This window comes from Brachyhypopomus gauderio, chromosome 11, assembly GCF_052324685.1.
Source record: "Brachyhypopomus gauderio isolate BG-103 chromosome 11, BGAUD_0.2, whole genome shotgun sequence".
Classification (NCBI taxonomy): Eukaryota; Metazoa; Chordata; class Actinopteri; order Gymnotiformes; family Hypopomidae; genus Brachyhypopomus; species Brachyhypopomus gauderio.
Genome location: NC_135221.1, coordinates 3,243,400 through 3,263,889, shown reverse-complemented (window position 1 = coordinate 3,263,889; position 20,490 = coordinate 3,243,400).

The following is a 20,490-nucleotide window of genomic DNA, read 5'->3' as shown; positions in this document are numbered from 1 at the left end:
GGAAAGAGAAGAAAAGGTAGATGTGCGCTGAACGCAGATGCTGAATCGCTGTGGTTTTTAAATGCCTCTCCACACTGCGGGGGCGACCGGACAGGCAGCCATTAGTAAAAACACATCCATTCTCATCTGCGTGTGAGCAGAGAGGTGGTTATCAGGGTCAGCAGGTGTACCACGCTATAGAGATTTATGTATTTGTGTCTCTCCATTATGAAGTTATGGCTAATACGCAGGAGACCTCTGTTACAGGAACCCAGATAAGACCCCATACCACCCTTTTGTGAGACAAGCTTCAAAACAGAATCAAAAGACGATGGTTTAATGAACCCACCACTAGCAGCAGCTCCAGAGGGGCCCACGGGCGGCCGGCACAATACATCGTTCCTTAATTGTTATTGCAATACTTGCCTGATACTGATATTGACAGCAGTTTCCCTCAAAGCAGCGAGGATCATTAGGAATTTCATGCGATTCAGACGAGGGCTGTGTGGGTGTCTAGATGAATCACGCCATTCAACATGATCACACAAATGCAAATTATTTTGGAGTATAATATAACTTTAACAAAATCACATACAGGGTTTACCAGTGTGTTTCTTTCTTTTTTTTCCCTGTCTACCAACACTGTGTTTTTGTCCATGCGGTGCAAGCCAGCGGCGCACCCTGACGAATACAGCGTGAGTCCTCTCCACACACCGCAGCCGATGAAGGAACACCCTCGAAGAGGAAATAAAGACTTTCTGGTTTCCTCCTCTGGCACGGCTGGAACAAATGCAGGAGGTTTGTCCACTGGGTGAAAACACCCGTCTCAGAACCATCCCTTGCCCCATATGGTAGGACACCACGCCGTGGTCGCCTGTGGCGATGTTCTGGAACAGCTGACATGTCAGACATATAGAGCGTTCTGGACGGCAGCGCACACTCGGAGGAAGTTTATGTGCCAGCAATTTCAGTGCAAGCCAATCAGATCGCAGCCAGCTGTGGGTGAGAGTTAGAAACCCGGTGGGCTACTCTGAGGAGAATCAAGGAAGTCTCTGAACTACTTTAGTACTTGTTGGTGGATCCCGGGACACGGTCCAAGTCCACGCACTGCTTCAGTCACGGATCATCTGTTCCTCCAGTGCTGCACAGCCAGCAGCTCTATTTATAACCCGGAGAAACGCTCCTCACATTCCTTACGGCATTAGGCTAGATGACCAGAAAACAATGGCTGGATTCAACCAACAGATGCATGCGAGGCGTGGTGGTGTGTTCTGCTAGGCCGGACCAGCGCCGTGCTGTTAATAACACATGTCTCCGCTCTGTAAAGAGCTCGGTTCTGCGCGGACACAGGCTGACAGCACTGGACCTCTGCCGGGGTCTTCGCCGCACACCAGCACCGAGCAGAACAGTGTGTGGAGCGCTGAAGCAAAACCGTTTAGTTAGAGACGCGTCCAAGCCACACTGGACAGACACAGTTCAGCTTGTGATGTTACCATGACCATAATGATTATGGCAGAGAAAATGTTTCTAAAGTGTCCCTCGTCTTTTTCCCCAGAGGCCTTTGTTTGTTTTGGTGTGTGTTTTCCGTCCGTGTGCTCTCTATCATTACGCTCTCTTCCCCGGCCCGTCTCCAGGGTCGCGCTGCCTCTCTTTCTCCTTCTAATGCAAATGAGCTGAAAGATTTATGATGAAACTTAATTGGGCTCTTTTGTTTAGACGTTTCGTTCACTTTGGATTCGACCAGTAATTGACACCAGAGGGAACTGGACGATCATAAACACCCTCCTTACTGTCACTTTAGCCAGCATTCATTAGCGCAAGCAAACCAATGTAAAACATCAAGTGAATGGAGTTTGATTGTGCATGTGTGTGTGTGGTGTGTGAACTTGTGTGAAGGTGGGCATGTGTGTTTGTGTTTGTCAGATGATAGGTGGATAAAAAGCAAACATAAAACCTTGTCTTTCTCTTACTCAAAGTAACTTGGTGATTACATAAAAAAAAAAAAAGATCTCACTGAATAAACTCCCAGCTGCACACAAGTGACCTGAGATGTTTCATGGGGGAGAGTCAGGTCACGTCTGTGTGGGAGAGGCAGTTCACGTCTGTTTGGGAGAGTCAGGTCACGTCTGTGTGAGTGAGGCAGGTCACGTGTCGTGTGGGAGAGGTTGGTCAAGTTCATGTGGGAGGGGCCGGTGACGTCCTTGTGGGAGGGGCCGGTGACGTCCTTGTGGGAGGGGCCGGTGACGTCCTTGTGGGAGGGGCCGGTGACGTCCTTGTGGGAGGGGCTGGTGACGTCCGTGTGGAAGAGGCCGTTCACGTCCGTGTGGAAGAGGCCGTTCACGTCCGTGTGGGAGAAGCAGGTCGCGTCACTACAGACCATCACTCATGAGCTCATGCGGGTCACAGACAAGAGTCTTCCAGACTGACCTCTCGTCCCTACGCCATTTACATTACATCATCACCAGGCGCCAGTGTTTGAGAATGAAAGCCCTTTGAGGGGCCTGATTTATGCCCAACAGTAAATCTTAGCGGCTGCAGATTTGCTACTGTGATTGTCTAACTAATTTCGCATGCCATTTTATATCGTAGGTTATATTACGCAGTAAGTGGCAGTTTGCTGGGAGCCGTGTCACGCAAGTATTAAAATGCATCACCTGTGCCTCCGTAGGATCACAGCACCCTTCATTTTTATATTTCTCATCAATTTTCCAGCTGCAGCCCTGCAGATCGATGCCAGGGCCTCCACACAGCATGTGTGGTCCACAACTCTGTTCAGAATTCCACGTGCAACGCAAAACCTCCACACGCCACACATTCACATCCAGCGCAGGGAGAGACATGCAGTCTTTGAGCTAAACTGGCTTAAAACACAGCACTGTCAAGCTCAGGCGAGTCTTTATTACCACGCCACACCCCCTTTTCGAATGTTGAGTCTTCTGTCAAACTCTGTTAGGTTGTGCCACTGTATCGCTGGTGGAATGTTGAATAATTCATGCTATCTGTGTTATTTGTGCATTTGCTTATTTATGAAGGCAATATATGGAGTGTTTCTTGATGGGTCTGAAGCACAGAGGGCAGGAGAAGACATTGGGGGTCTGTGCTGAACCCAGCATGAGGAGACTGCACTGTAATGCTCAATTAAAACGGTACAGTCATCACTCACCAAAAAAAAAAAAAAAAAACAGGTGAACAGGTAGGCCACACTGAGGGGCGGAGCATGCCATGGGGGAGGGGCTTGTTGTGTTGTTTGTCTGCAAGAGTGTCTATTTCCTCCTGTTAGATGCCTCCTGGTCCACCCTTCAGACAAACACCAGCAACACCATCCACAGAAAGCTCATTACCACCGCGGCCGTCTGAGGAGAGACGTTACGTGACCAGGGTTCTAGGAGAGGAGAGTTCAGTGGGTCGAGCAGACAGGTAGCTGCAGTACAGATTTAGGTTTTTAGAGGTTTTAGTACGTACATGAGCCTGAGGGTGTGAAGGATTCTTCCCTCTTCATTCTGACTCTTTGACTCATTTTCATGGCACATCAGTTGTCTTTAAACACAACCAGGTCTTCTCCTCTGTGCACATCTCGCTTTATAACAGACACTGCGTTTCTCTGAAGTCTGCTGCAGGCAATTCATATGTGTGTGTATATGTGTGTGTCTGAGCACACATGTGCGTTTGTAACTGATGTTAGTGTGAGATTGATAGAAATAACCAGGGAAGATGGTCCAGAGGGAATATGGTATTAAAATGGGTCTTTAATACTCAATGGATGACTAAGTTCAAAGATCCTGGCTACAAAGCCTTGTGTGCATGTTCTTGTGTGTATGTATCTGTGCTCATGAATGTGTGTGTGTGTGTGTGTGTGTGTGTGTGTTGAGAACCAGAAGAACAGTGACAGTGGTAAAGACTGACTTGGCTGACATACATAAAAATTTTGAATTTCCAAGAATATGTAAGTATTACAGTCAAAAGTCTATCTACTGTATATCTGTATCCATATATCCGTCTGTCTATCTGTACGTGTGTGTGTGCGTGTATGTATCTATGTCTGTGTGTATATAGAGACAGGGACAGAGAGACGGGAGAATGTGGGGGGGGAGAGAGAGAGAGAGAGAGAGAGAGAGAGACTCCCATGAGGGGGAGTTGGGCAGTGGGAAGAGGGTAAGTCAGGCTCAGATGTGTCTACAGTACTTGCATACAGAGTGCAGAGCCACACAAACAAGCAGCCCCCCCCCCCCCCCCCCCCCCACGGCCAACTTGACTGATTTCATTTGAGCTCCATTCGTCTTTAAGCGCACAGCCGATGACTTGAGCGAATGGAATAGCCGCTGTGCCGATCCACGGATGTGAATTTGGGTGCACTCTGATATACATGAGCACGATGTCTTTGTTATAGCTGAATTATTATTCATTAGACTGCTTGGTGGAGTCTGGGCGTCTGGGCTAAAGATGCTGTCCTCCTGGGTCTTGCGGGCCATGAATGTGATATCTGCAGACGTCTTCCCACGTCCCGCCAAGCACATCATGACTCTTTTTGATGAATTTGTTACATCACACCCTCTGAATGACATCACAGCACTTCCTCTTGATGACATCAGGTTACTCTCTCTTACACACTTGTTTTCATTATCCTATGCTCTCTGTGTGTATGCTACTCTCTGGGAGAAGTCCTAACATGACATCTGCATTGATTCTGAACGACTTCACTGCTACTGCGTATTGCACTAGAACGCACTGATGTTAAAATATTACTTGCACATTGAGACTTCAAGAAGACCTGGACAGATAATGAGGATTTCTAACCATGAACCTAAGTGTAAAAGGCAGGTTCTTTGTATTTCCTGATCCCATATTACCCTTTAGTACCTCACAGAGCAACTGCACAACTTTACACTGCACAAAAACACATTAAAATAAAACCTAAAATGCACACAAACCTGTACAGAAAAATCTATGTTCATTAGCCACAAACAAATCGATAGTGACAACTCAGGGAAAAAAGAAAAAAAAAAAAAAAAAAAAACAACTTTTGACCTGGTGAGCCAGATTAGGTCTAACTGGATGAGGTAATGTCACCTCTGCAGGGCTAATTGTCACTGCAGAGCTATCGCTGACACTCACACAGACTCGAGTAAGACACGGTCACTGAGAAGAAGCCGAGAGCACAGGAGAAGAACTCGGTACGTCTGTGAGGGATGCAGGGACTAATTTAATACGACTATTTAATTAGTCCATTTGACCTTCTTCTGGATAGAAACTGAATGAACAAATGAATGAACGGTATGCAAAACAGCCCGATAAGCATACTATAAAATATATGAAGAACTGTGTGAGCATATGCACTCGTTCTGGAGAGTAAACAGATGTTTGGTGGCAGCCTGCATCGCCGCCATAAACAGCTTTTTCCGTATTGTTTCCACTTGAGACATCCTGTGCAGATACAGAGACAGCCTCAGGTTACAGGCTAACACACAGCAGCACGATTTGTGGAAGTTGTGACTTTCTAATGGGAGTAAATGTTCAAGTAAACACTACTAGAGCGGCTCGGCTGCGTTTGGGCCCGATGATGCCAGATCCACAGCAGAGATGCTCCAGGTGGTCACGGAGACGGTTACCTGCACCATCGCCGGGCGCCACGGTAACCGTGTGCTCACCGGTTTAGGCCATCCCGGTGTCAATTCATTTAACGGTAAAACCGTTTTCAATTCCAACTCCTAACATTAATCCACATGTACGTTTGGTCCGAGACAACACCTTCCAGAGTGCCAGTACCCCGTCCCACTGCAGAGGTCGCTTGGCTAAGATATTATTCTGCAGTGAATAGGCACCAAGATAGAAACTCAAAATATAAATAATACATGACAAGATCCAATCTGCCTGTATTATGCTGAATGTTTTCTTTGGTGAATATGAGAGAGAGAGAGGAGAGAGAGAGAGAGAGGAGAGAGAGAGAGAGAGGAGAGAGAGAGAGAGACATTTGGCCCCCATTTTAGATTTTAGAACACATCCATTCAGTGACTGTTACCATGTTTTTCTAAAGCGTTTCCTTTGCTATACAAAGCTCTAATGTTAGGGGCCTGCGGGGTGTCACAACACGCGGGTAAATGTTTGCTCTGATATCAGTGAATAAATATGTTATCGTTGATAACCGATAACCACAAACTGAGCTGCACACGTCGCTCTCTCGTGAAAAGCCTTTCAGCAGACAGTTATATGTTGGTGAATGTGGGTATTGGTGGCGTGCTTGTTCTGTGTGTTTCAGACGGGTGAATGGAGGATCCGAACTCCAGGTCTCACTCGTCCCTATTGACGCGTGTGAAAGGATGCACGCGCAGCGGTGCGGCGGGCTGAAAGGCGCGCGACACGTGCACGCGGGCCCCCGCCACGCCGCCTATTCAAAGAGATTTTCCTACAGAAACAAAATCACGCGGGTGTGATCTCACCACAAACACCCGCATCCTGCACCGAGCGATGGAGATTACACTGGAGTCGATGCCAACGGAGTTATAAAGTAAACGGGAGTCGGGAGTCAGGACGTCCTTCATCTGACGTGTTTCTAAGTGAAATGATGGTACATGTACCGGCGGGTTACGGTTCTGTCTTTCATTACGGTTCTGTCTGTATTTGGAGCGCTAGACTAAAGTATAATGAATCCATGTTTACACGATTGTTTACACAAGTTAATTCAGAAAGCGGATGTTTTCTTGTTGTTGCCTTGTGTGTGTGTGTGCTCTCATGTTTTTAAATAGGTATTTTAAAACAGACGTTTAGCTGAAGTCAAGCAGCGTAATGGCAGGAACGTAATGGGGTCAATAGCAGAAGCTACTAAATAAGGGAAATCCACTCGTGTAGGATATATACACGATATATACCGGTACACTATATTTCTTCAGACATCCTCACTGCGTTACATACACATTCCTTATTTTTTACTGATAAAAAGCGAGTTCCCAGTTCAGTTGCCCGGAACTGTTTCCACCAGCGGGTTCTTCTCGTGTTGGACGTATAGCTGTGTGTGTGTGTGTGTGTGTGTGTGTGTGTGTGTGTGTGTTTACCCTTCCAGCTACAGTGTCTCACATCCCCGATGCTTCTAGCTTACGCATGACGCCGAATACTAAATCAGCCACGTGAGATTATGAATGAGGTGAGAACGAGTCCAACCTCTTAGATCGTATTTATTCAGCAGGGAGATTCACGCGTTCACCCAGACCGCAAAAAAAGAACACAAAACAAAACACGAAGCGGCGCGTTTGTGTAGGTGTTGGAATTTTGTTTTTTTGTCTGCCTCCTTAGACTTCCAGTCATTATATTACACCACTTATCTCTGAAATATGCTGAATGAATACCCTGATGTCACTTCTGTGAGTTGTATGTACATGCATTTAGTTTAATGTGTTCAAAAACACTAAACACCAACATGATGGGATACCATCTGCACTAAGGGGTTTTTCCTTCTTTTTTTATAGACTTGGCAACCTCCTACACTTCCATCCACAAGCTGGACACCAATCAAAGCAGCAGGAAAATGGGAGGCACAGCTCAGTGCTGGAAAAGAGAACGAAGCAACAGAACACACACACACACACACACACACACACACACACACACAGACCAGATGACATTCCACAGAGCTTTAATGGGCACTAAAATCAGAGGTCGGGGGGGAGCTGTGGAGAATCTTCTCCCTGCAGGGCTGGGCTCTGACCTTTCCCCCCAGTACACTCTGATCAATACGGGCCTTTCAGGCCTACCCTGCTCCCCGTCCCGCCATTCTGAACCAACAAGGGACGAAGTCAGTCCAACCTGCCCCAGGCCATGCATCTGCTCTGGGGAGGCTCATCCAGACCCCCCTGCAGTCCACCACATAAAAAGCTCCATTGAGTATTTGGGGAATGTCCGTATGCCGATGGGCGATGACGACGTACAATAGCAATTGTAATAATTTAATCATTTGCTAATAGTGCCGTTCATAACCCGAGAAGACGGCGCTGTGAGTCCAGCACGGTCCCAGAGAGACCTGCGTTCATTTTGACCCGAGAGCAGGAAACGAGGATGTGGCTTCGGAGATGAAGCAGCTCGTCGTCTCCGCACAGATCTCACCGTGACTGCACACACTCACCTCACGAACTCCAGCACCGATCGCGGGTCACAGAAGCGACTGGCGCCGACTCCACACGCCTTTCAAGACACGGACTGGAATTTACAGTCACAAAGAAGCAGCAGGTTTTACACACACACACAAACACACACACACACACATATAGATTCTCAAAGCACACACACAAACTTTAAATAGACAGCGGTGCTGGCGTCCACCCACCAGTAGGGACCGCCGTTAGAACCGAACACTGAACTCCTTCCTGTTTACCGGGACTGAAGAGAATAAATAAACAAGTAAATCAGTGCAGAGACGTGACTGTGCCTTCGTTATTGTGGCAGAGAAGCGGAGGATAACAGACATCATTCCCTTCCAGTGTAAGCCACATTAACTACCCCAGTCTGTCCTGTTTACAATCATAGTTAAAAATACTTTTGAGCAAAAATAATATTTGGCGAAGACCCACATTATATAGTAATTTTGAACGCGCCTGCTATCGTGGTCTTTTACACTTCCAGCCATTCCATACGTGTGTGCAGTGATATTTTAGGCCTGCGTATAAATTAATAAATGGCATTCACCAAGGGTGAACGGCACTGTTTAAAATGCATGCGGCTTTGCAAATAATTCATAAGTAGATGTACTTTGTAACAAACCTCAGGATACATCAGTCACGGTTATTAGGGACACGCCAGTCCACTGTTATTAGTGATGCCACGAAACTGATGTATGACGGGGCAAAGCAAACCGCCCAGTGATAATGAAGCCAGATCACATGTGACAGGCTGGTGTGAGTGGTACTACGCCTTCTCCGTGGGTGGAGGTGACGTGATGGCAGAGTCCCAGCCCAGACAGAACCAGTGGAACCAGCCCCGCCCCATTTATCTTGCTGTTTACGATATCAGAGGACAGATGAAAACTGTGTTTTAGTGTAGTGTTAGCACTTAGACGTGGCTCTTTCGTAGAGACCAGATCAGCATTCCTAGGGGTGTAAAAGGGGTTTAGTAACTATTAAGGAAAGTTATTGTCCTATTAAATGTAGTTAGCCATTGCTCCAGGATGAGATTAGGTGGTTCTTCTGACAGCAGGACAGACACCTCGCCTCCAAGATCTAACTGGGTTTGGCTCTCAGTCTGCCATTTTGTCTCATATGCATTTATGCAGAAGCGCCCCCTAGTGGGCCCGCCGGCGGGCCCAGCTCCTTTACGGCGATATAAAACATATTAAACATTAATGAATCTCCGAACAAAAGCGCTTAAATCAAAATTTCCTATCCCATCTACATGCCTACCGAGTTTCAGCCGTCTACGTGCAGCCGATCGCGAGATATCCGGCTTTGAAGTTGACCACAAAAGTGCACCCCGCGAGGGGGTCTCCCGACATATCCGTTTACAAAACATATTTATGTTGTGAAATGTCTTAATGTTTTGTCACCTAAAAATCGTTTACTAATAAGGCTTTAATTTAAGACCTTAACAGCGTAGATCCGTTGTGGTTAAGTACCTTAAAAAGCTTGCTCACCTCACTGCAAAATTTTCCAAAATCCGCTTCCTGAATGAGACACTCCGACAAATCTGCCCCCTAAGCGTCACAGAAGCATTCTTAACGCTGATTTGACCCCTCATTACAAAGCTGCAGCGGTTCTGCTTTGATTTGAGTGGTTTTTATTGGTCTAAAGTGGGGTAGTGACTTTGAATGACAGGTTTTACAACCTCTCCCACGGCGAGGTGCGAAGGGGAGGGGGGGAGGGTGAACCAATAAGCCCACAGAGACAAGCTGGCGCCTCAGAAGTGATTGAAAGCTGTTCTAACCAATAGTGTACATCCTTCCGAAGCTAACCAGCCCTCATATGACATGATTGGTCAAGTATATTTTTAAATTGAGCCCTCGGAAACTGGCGCTTCATTTCCAATTTCGGCCGCTAGCATAGCAACATAAGCTAACCCTTTGCTAACCTAAGCTAAGCTCCCCAGAACACACTGTTCGGCGAAACTGAAGCAGCCATGGATTATTTTGTTCGTTTTTATGCGGATTGTGGATACTTTTGAACATAAACGGATTACTTTGTGTGGAATATATGAGCAATTTTCGGAATTTTCGCCAACCCGGAAGTGAGACGGTACACCGGCTACGACGCGATTCTACGTACTGTGAGTAACAATGGATAATTTTTCATAAGCGATATTGTACAAAATATATATTCTAATACTAAACATTAACTAAGCGTTAGATTATAAACAGTTTTAGAGCGTTTGAGTGCTGCAGCACTCTGTATCGTGTCGGATGCTACCGGAGTTGGCTACGGTAACCTAGCTTATGCTGTCGGACTATATTGGACATAAATATGATATCATAACGTTCATATTTGGACATGAAATTTAGTCATTGGAATTTTCTGGTCTTGCTGTAATATGTGCAGCATTGTTGTTTGTCGTAGCTCCTCGGTTTCGTGTAAGGAATTTGTTGGCATGTTAGCTTAGTTGGCTAATGGTGTGTGTCGGGTGTGGCATATTTAGACATGGGTGTGGTGCACTTGACATACCTTGGATAAAGCTGAATAACTTTTCAATGCTTGCATGGATTTGCTCCATTTTTTCTGTGTTGTTAGAAAAGACCCTAGCGAAATTTATTGTAATTTCTGATACCACATTTGAATAACTATGTGAATATACATTCCAGTCATGTTCAAGTTCAAGTCAGCATTTGTGACATTCCTGGCATATTAGCATCTGCAATAGAGGCTCTAAAATAAACCAAATTATGTGAATATGATACTGAAGTGTATTAATATGTTCCCCCAACTGCCTACTTCAGTTTGAGCCATGAATGATAATTTTCCTATATGTACAACTTGAGATATCTAGTTTTAATGTGAACTATGTCAAAAATGTTAAAAATGGCCACCGGGCGTGCGAATCTGCAGTATAAGGTTAATAGTGTAATCGTGATTCTTAACTAAGATGGCCATTGCTAAGCATTTGTCTATTTCTGTTTAATATAAATCGAAATTGAATATTTGAGTCTGTATGCTATGGGGGGGGGGGGGGGGAGTGTTACTAGGCAACAGAGGAGACCATTTTAGTCATTGGTCTGAACGATTAAAGAGGCGTTGAACACGAGGAAATAAAATCAGAATCAAACTTAGTCCAAAGGAGCCTTTTTAGAACTGGACACGTGCAAAACACCTGCACACTCCCAGAAGTGCTGTGTGGGCTCGTGGAGATGAAGGCCTGCTAGCCCAGACTGCTTTTAGAAAACTGACATTGATTTTACTGCATTTAAATTCAATAATGGAATGTTTCATCATCACGCCTTCATCATATAATGCATCTCTTTCTTTTTTGTCTATCACCCTCTCTCTCTCTCTCTCTCTCTATTTTCCTCCCTAACATTGAGAGCTGCAGTCTACACGGTATAAGTGGGTGGTAGAACCCCTTCCAACACCATTAAAAAGCTTTGACCTTCTGAGCTGGGATTTCTCACCATGCTTTTCATAATTTACTCTTTCTTTCTCGGTCTCTCTCTTTCTCCCTCTCTCTCTCTCTCTTTATTTCTTTATGTGCATGTCACTCAAGCTGTATTCTTTCTCTTGGTCTTTCTTTCTGTTTTTTGACAGATAGAGATGTTCCATAGTCTAATGTTGAGCTGGCTGGGTAGGACTACGGAGGCATATTTAGGCATGATCTAATTTCAGCTGTTTGTCCGTTCCATATATGTAATTTGAGCAAACAGTGCTTCAACAGACCTGCTTCCTTCGTCCAGCGGTGCTGCTCAGAGCTGACGGACCACAACGATGCCGCTTCACACTCTACAGGAAGTGCTGGAAACCCAAACAGGAAGACCAGACCAAGATTACATGTGATTGGACGACAGGTCCGATACATATTACGAACATTTTACGAACACAGACACTCCTCCGTTTGTGACATAGCCATCACGTAACCCACTACTAGCACCACGACAGTAGCTCTGAAGAACGTCCCATTCAGTCCCGACTGATTTTAAACCCAGACTTTATTTTACTTTATTTTTTTGTCTCTGTCTCGTTGTTGACCAGTGTAACCTGGGTAATGGAGTGAGCGTAAATCTGACTGCATCCAAACAGGTGTTTCCCAGAGGCAGCGCTACGCTGCGTCTGCCCTTTATGTGACATTTACACAGAGGAAATATAAGCAAAAAGAGGAACATATACAGCAGCTCACAGATACACATGCTGACCAGACAGCCTTCATGAAAACAAACGGAGAGATGAGATGAAAGAGGAGACGGGGGCCGTGAGAAACGCGCCGGCCTGTGACGCGTCGCTCAAACGCGGCAACACCGCGGGCCTCCGGGCTACCGGCTAACACAGCCGCCTTTGTTTTATTTACACAACGACAGTCAGGCTTTAGTGATTATTTATTGCCTTCATTTGCGCAGTGCTAATTAGCTATTGGGGTCGGTTTCTTTAAAAATGCTCGAGAGGGATAATGAAACTGTCTCTGTATCGTTTGCAGGGCAGCGTAAATAATGCATGAACTCTAGAATCATCTACCAAACCCATGCGTCTTCTAGTCGAGGTGGGCCATAGATTTATCATCAGGGTTTCATCCAAACTGGGTGGTACTCGAAAATCATTAGATGGTGAACAATCATATGATCCTGCAGAGGAATCATCTTCTGTCGGACTGGCAAACACAGGACTGGATCTGGTTTTGCATCTAAATGTGTCTCATCAGGAACTGGGGCAGAACTCTGGGGCCACTGAAGGAACCGGGCAGGAAGCATTGAAGGATTAGGGTCAGGACTGGGGTCAGAGGTCATGGTCAAATCCAAGCGAAAGCAGAAGAGGATGTTTGGCTCCTTCTGTTAGGAAACAAGACGTCATCGCTGTGTGGAGAGTGAATATGAATAACTAAGTCAGTCCAGTGCGGTGTCTGCTTCTGACATGCTTGCTGTCCTCGGTGCCATACTTCTGGAGATGAACTTGGGTTATTGATCAGCGCTGGTCGATATCACAGGAGGCAGGTGGCATGGCAGCTCAGCGCAGACTGCTTAGCCCGTTTCCCTGCAGTGAGACTCCCTCCGCAGAGGCCGGGGAGGCGTGCAGTCGCCACGGCGATTTATGTGTAGCCCCTGGGTCACGGTCTCACTTAAAGCCAGGTTGGCTTAGCTAATTACTGCCGGGCATCGCAGGCTCGGGGAAAAGATCACCTTGCCGTGAGTACAAATTGAGGTCTCCGCTTTCTCTCCTCTGTAATTCTCTGTCTACTTAAAGCCCATCAGTCCTCATTCCCGAGGTCCGTTCTCGGTCCTTATAAATCAACGTCCGCTAATATTTTAATTCATTCGTTTATGGCTTATCTTTTTTGACCACTTGTGTCCATCACTTCATCGTCTCTTTCTGCTGTTTATTTTCGTGCTCAACGCTTCAGTGCAGCGTCACATTTTCGACGCGATAAGAAACGATCCAAACTTGGCCCGTTATTCGCTATGTAGCGCTTAGCTGGATTGTTACATACGACACTCAAAAACAGGCACTGCTCACTGGAGGCTGGTGGACTGGACTGAGGATCGAGGTTGTAAAAGTCATGAAATTTTAAGCGGCAACACAAAGTTTAACATTCTCCTCACACCCCCCCCCCCCCCCCGTACTATGAGACTGCTCGCTCTTTCACAGGGCGGCATGGAGGCGAGTTTGTCAGCGAGATCTGACGTTAGCATCCCATTTGAGACGCCGTTTGACAGCTGACACACAGTTGCTGATAGGATGCTAATTGGCACACTACACGATGTAAGATAATTAACTGATCTCCTGATTATAGAGTTTTCCAAAAGGAATTATGTTCCTAAATCGACAAGCATTACTCTTGTGCCATTATAATAATGACAAGTATACACAGAGATAGGTGTCTGGTTGGTTATTGAACTTTAGGTGTGGAATATGATGACAGTATATGGTAATGTGTTACAATGCTGTGATTTGACACTTTGATATAACACTGTAACACATCGCAATGGGCCGCATTTGGAGTTTGAATATTAGGGCACGGTGAAAGTATGTTAGTACTCCAACATCAGAGTGCAACACACCTACCTGTCAGTAACGGTAAAGGGCCAGCAGACATGAATAAAACTGTACGGCTTTGAAAGGTGGGGGTGAGGGCTGCCTGCGAATACGTACGTGGTGGTTCGAGGGTGTAGACGGAGCTGCTGTGGACGGAGAAGAGTTGGAGGTGCAGGAGCTGAGAGGAGATAAGGGGGTGGGTGGGTGGGGGGCGGGGCTATTGTCGGGGGGGGGGGCGGGCGAGCTGAGTGGCAGGGTGACAGGGCGTGAGCTACAGCACTGGCAGATCAACCCTGCTGGCATCCACGGCCCTGTGCACCCAGCGAACAGTCAGGGAGGATATCAGCAGACTCACAGAAGATGGACGCGCGAGCTGTGGGGATTCTGACAAGATGCAAAAGGACCTGCAGAGTAAGTAAGTAAGTTGTGTGTGTGTTTCGGTGTGTGTGTGTGTGTGTGTGTGTTTCGGTGTGTGTGTGTGTTTCGGTGTGTGTGTGTGTTTCGGTGTGTGTGTGTGTTTCGGTGTGTGTGTGTGTGTGTGTGTGTGTTTCAGTGTGTGTGTGTTTCGGTGTGTGTGTACGTACGCGTGTGTGTGTACGTACGCGTGTGTGTTTCGGTGTGTGTGTACGTACGCGTGTGTGTTTCGGTGTGTGTGTACGCGTGTGTGTACGCGTTTGTGTGTTTTTGTGTGTGTAAGCAGAGCCCTTACTGTTCAAACCCAGAGCTCTAACTGAAATGTTTCACTGTTCCATGCTGCATAAACTCAAACCAGCTGGAAAAGTCAAATCAGTGGCTTTGCTGCTTTTGGTATGAGTCTGTATTTGAACACACTCCTCACATCTCACACAGCTTCTCCTCCTGCATGGCCTTCATTACTGTGTGCAGACATCTAATCACACTGCTGTGTGAACATTTACTCCACACGTTCAGCAAGATGAGCCGCTACTTGTCAGAAACTCATTGTCATGGTTCCACCCATATTACAGCTCGTCGTGGCACAAAATCAAGCTATTTTTCTAAAGAATAAAATAAAATAAAATAAAAATGCACACATACACATATCTGCATGCACATGCATCAACACCCAGCAGATGCGTTCAGCTGGTGATGGTGAAAGGACTGGAGCGTCCCTATAGGCTAGTCCTGCTGTCAATCAGGGAGGTGAGAGGCAGAACAGGCAAACGGGGGCGGGACCCTGGTGTGAGGAGGGGAGAAGGGTCAGACATTTGGACAGGCAGGGGCAGAGGGGAGGGGCCACACATCCTCCCCATCCATCACCAGCCACCCCCGGCAGCTGTGGGCCCGCCCACCAACCTCACTGTCATGCATCACAGCATGCAAATCAGTACTTACAGGGCCTAAATAATACATCAGGCAGCATTAGTGGCGGCAGGCCCTGTGGAGAGCCTCCTGGGGCACGAAATGTCAGGCAGCAGGGTGGGGGGGGGTATGTTGATGCCACATCCGCTCCGACATCCTGAGGGGGGGGGGGGGGGGCGTCAGGGAGGAACTACGTCCGTGAAGTGAGGGGGAGAAACAGGGACAAGACGCGTCTCGCTGTAAAACGTACCTCGTTCAGGCACAACGAGGACACGACGTCCAAGCGCACGCAGGTCCCGGTCGATCCCCCGAGCGGCGTGCGGGACGTGGGGTGCGGGACGTGGGGTGCGGGACGTGGGGTGCGGGACGTGGGGTGTGGGACGTGGGGTGCGGGACGCCAGCTTCCCTTCCCGCTGCGCCTCAGAGTCTCTTTATGCTTGTTTTGTATGTTAACAGAACGCCACCACTGCTCCTATAACGATCAGATATCGGCCTCAAAATACACAGTCGAAAGTAAAACAGCTGCTTCCACACCTAAAACAGTGTTTATTGAGGTCTGGCTGAACGCGAAAAACACTTCTAATTCAAGACAGGCTTCATCTGTGTGCACATCTCGAAGCGGCTCCTCCCTGGGGGGCCCTGACCCTGGCCCCCTTCCTTACGCCAGCTTACACAGTTCATTAAGCACACGCGGCGTTCAGTGGACCTTTACAACACACATTCTCCTGAACCCTCTGTGCCTGTGGCAGGGAGCAGACCGTGGACCGCAGCCCGTGGACCGCAGCCCGTGGACCGTGGACCGACTGTAGGGGGGGCTGCTGGATCCCAGCTCCACTACGTGGCAGGGAGCGGGCCGTAGAGAGGCCTGGCGCCTCTGCTGTCTGATCCGGAAGCACCGTGACCCCTGGTGGCGTTTCTACTCTCCCGTCTTCCACGAAACATCCATCACGGGACGGGCAGGTTTACACACTTGCTGCTACAGATCTGGTCTGAGACCTGGAGCACCACGTGGGGAGTGATCGGCCAGAGTGCTGTGACAGGAGGATTATATGAGGCTTCCTGACGCAAGCTAGATGGGTTATCACTCAATCAGGGACGCCCAGCTAAAGACTGCATGAGCCTCAACTGGGACTTGAACCCAGGACCCTTCTGTAGGGCGTGGCACTGGGCGAGAATGCAGGTTTGAGTGTGAGAAAACTGGAGATACTGGGAAGAGAGAAACACTGTACAGGTAAGTATACAGGGACGCAGGTAAGTATACAGGGACGCAGGTAAGTATACAGGTACAGCAGCGGAGGTGGTCCAACCGAGGATGATCATTAGTATGCATGAAAGACATGGAACAGCAGATAGAGTTTTTGAAGGGTTTTTAAAATAAAAGTATTAACAGCGTAGGTTAATATATGAATTTTGTAAATATGCTTAATCTGGATTTAAAACCCTAGTCACGCACATTTCAAAAAGATAGCCAGCTACTCTGTGCTCGACTGAAAAGGAACAGATTTGAACAATCAAAGCACTATGACCACTATCCTAACTTCTTAACTTCTCTCTTCTCTCAACGACAGAAAAAAAAGAAAACTCAAGAACCTTTGAATATTTCAGCACCTTTACTTTCCAAAGGAAACCCACTGGTGAAAACGAACAATTACTGAGCCGTCCGGTGAGAAAAGAGACCGTTCTCCCCATTACATCTTTCTCTCTCTCTCTCTGTTCTTCTCTCTCCTCTCTCTCACTCCCTCTCCCCCTCTGTTCTTCTCTCTCTTCCTCTTTCTCCCTTTCCCCCCCCCCACTACATTCCTCTCTCCCTCTCTCTCTGGATGTGAGATAATGAAGAGAGCTGTGGTGATGATAGCAGCATTGAGCATGTGTGTGTGTGTGTGTGTGTGTGTGTGTGTGTGTGTGTGTGTGTGTGTGTGTGTGTGTAAGGGGCTGAAGGTACAGTCTTGCCCTCTCCAGATCATGAAGAGGGGTCTCCAACGGAGCCTTTCAGAAGTGTTGCATGAAAGACACTCTCTGTGCCTTCATGTGCCCAGTGCATATGAAAACACCATCATCTCTGCACAATCATTACACTTCACTTCCACAGGCAAAAGGACCTTCCTGTACGGTTAAAGTTAACGAAGATGACCGGATCGTAGAGGCAAAGATTGAGAAACTGGAGTCCAGCAATAGCCATAAGGCTCTTTGCATGCAGGATAACCACTGAACTATTTACTACATACCCATACCCCTCCTCTCTTACCCTCTCTAATCCTCCCCTTCTTTAGTTATTTATCTGTTTGCTTCTGCACCTGTCTTGACATGTATGTGACATATATGTACTTGTGGATAATGCATGCACATGTATGACCATGTATGTGTTTCCCACTGCGTTGTGATTGGCTATGTGTGTACATTAGCCTAACTGCAGTGTGGTAGAAGCTTTTTGGATCTGATCTAGGAAGTAAAGAGGACAACTCTCATGTCTGAGTACCCATCATCTTATCTGTGTTACAGATTTGACCCATGAATTCACAGGACCGAGCTTTGAAATGCACATGCTGAGAAAGTACCCTGTTACCCTCTTACCCTGTTACCCCATCACTGCCATCAGTGGACCTGCCAACAGCCCAAATGGCTTTTCCCTGCTCTCCACAAAAGCTCAGCTTTACACTCATTGTACATCTCTTTCACATCTACGTCTACTTTACGTCTGCTTTATGTCTACTTTACACCCACGTCTACTTTACGTCTGCTTTATGTCCACTTACATTTGCTTATGTTAACTCAGGACCAGGCTGGCTGCACTAGGCTGGTGGCACAGAAAACTCTATAGAGAACTTTTGACAAGCCGTAACCAACTTTATTCTCCAGTGGTTCATTGCTTTTAATTAACTTCTGTAAAGTAATTTTGTCTCCCCTATTTCTCCTGCTTCTCCGTGGTTCCTGAATGGCTATTTTATATCATGCGTCTCTGTAATCACTCTGAAGCGTCGTTAACCATAGTGTGTGTATGGAAACTATAAACAAAGCTAATTATATTACTGGTGTGCACGAGTTTTTTTATTAGAGATAATAACCACAGCAAAGCTTTAAAAGCACATCAAACGATGTGCCATTCTGTCACACAAGAAAACATAAGTAAAATGAGCATAAAAGCGACTGTACATGTCCCTACGGACCTCACATTGCTAGCAGAAATATCCTCCAGGTAAGTGGATGTCTAAAAATACCCATCATTTACCAAGTGGTTTTCGCCATGAGACTGCATCAGCCGGCAGTTCTAGACTGCATCCAGGACCCAGGAGAGGAGGAGGGGACCAGGACCCAGCGAGACAGCCGTGCGTGTCTCATCGGTCCACCAAAAATGTCCCTCCCCAGACCAAACTGAGGTGCAGCACCGCAATAATAAAAGAGCCCAAAAGAGTTTATTGTTGCAGTCCACAAGGTGCAGCACAGGAGGACATAAATATGGAGCTGGACAGATGCTCAGTGGTCCAGTGGCCAGACACCCACAGTCTGCTGATGCATGACATTAACATATTCCACCCCCCCCCATCACCCGAGCTGCCTGGGCCCCCCCATGGTCCCCGTGCCACCGTCATTAATAAACATTATCAGATGGTGCCTAATTTCTCACTGCAGGGAGGAGTCAGCTCGTGACGGCCTCTGCCTTAAAGTCGTTTCGCATCAGATCCAGCTCCTGTCGCCCTTTCAGACGCTTCTAATCGGAGCCTGTAAGAATCGATACACGCCCAGAGTCACCTGCGGAGCGGGGGGGAGTGTGTGTGTGCAGGCTGTGGTAGCCTGCTGTAGCAGCAGCAGTCTCCCCGGGGCACATTCACACGAGCAAGCAGCTTCTCCAACAGTTCCCACAATGCAACATGCATGTGAGGTGGGTCTGTGGGGTTTGTAGGCGTGAGCATCTGTGCTCTGAATGCTATGTGCACAGAGAGAAGATCTGTCTCAATTCAAAGTTACCAAAGCCTACGAATGTGATCTTGACCCCATGCTTATCTGAGCGGTGTCTGTGGTTTGTCTGTGATACTGTATCTATGTGTGTGTATGTGTGTGAATTGAATCTAGGCCTCATTCTCAGCTCACACTAAATTCCTACCATACTGAAAGATATACTAATTGGCAAGAAACAAGCTGTTTTTATGTTTAAAAGATAGGCAGGCTATTGAAAGGTAGACCAAAGTGAAGTGATTAGTGAGATCACTGCAGAGTGCATACGTGTAGAAAGAACGCATCGGTTTTCTAATTATAACTATTTGATGCGTAAATATCTTTACACAGGCGTGTATATTTACAATTTGTTATGGATGCATTAAAAAAGCAATTATTAATTTTCTGTTTGATCATTTTTTGTTCATGTCCATCAGGTCCAGCATGTAAATGTGTGCAGCGCTCTGCAGGTTGTCTGATGAAGACAGAGTTGCCATCAGCTGTAAGGAACGTCACCTGATCACCTCACCTGCCACTCATCACCACGCCCCCTTTCTGTCACACATACACCTTTTCACCACTTCCTAGTTGTGAAGTATTGTCGACTCATGCAGCATACAGAGCGTTTCCATTGCCTGTTTGATCTCCCGTGTTCTGACCCTTGCTCACTCCCCAGACCTCGTCTCCTGGCTAGTCCTTCTGTACCTCCCGTGTTCTGACCCTTGCTCACTCGCCAGACCTCGTCTCCTGGCTAGTCCTTCTGTACCTCTCGGGATCTGACCCTTGCTCACTCCCCAGACCTCGTCTCCTGGCTAGTCCTTCTGTACCTCCCGGGTTCTGACCCTTGCTCACTCCCCAGACCTCATCTCCTGGCTAGTCCTTCTGTACCTCCCGGGTTCTGACCCTTGCTCACTCCCCAGACCTCGTCTCCTGGCTAGTCCTTCTGTACCTCCCGTGTTCTGACCCTTGCTCACTCCCCAGACCTCGTCTCCTGGCTAGTCCTTCTGTACCTCCCGTGTCCTGACCCTTGCTCACTCCCCAGACCTCGTCTCCTGGCTAGTCCTTCTGTACCTCCCGTGTTCTGACCCATGCTCACTCCCCAGACCTCGTCTCCTGGCTAGTCCTT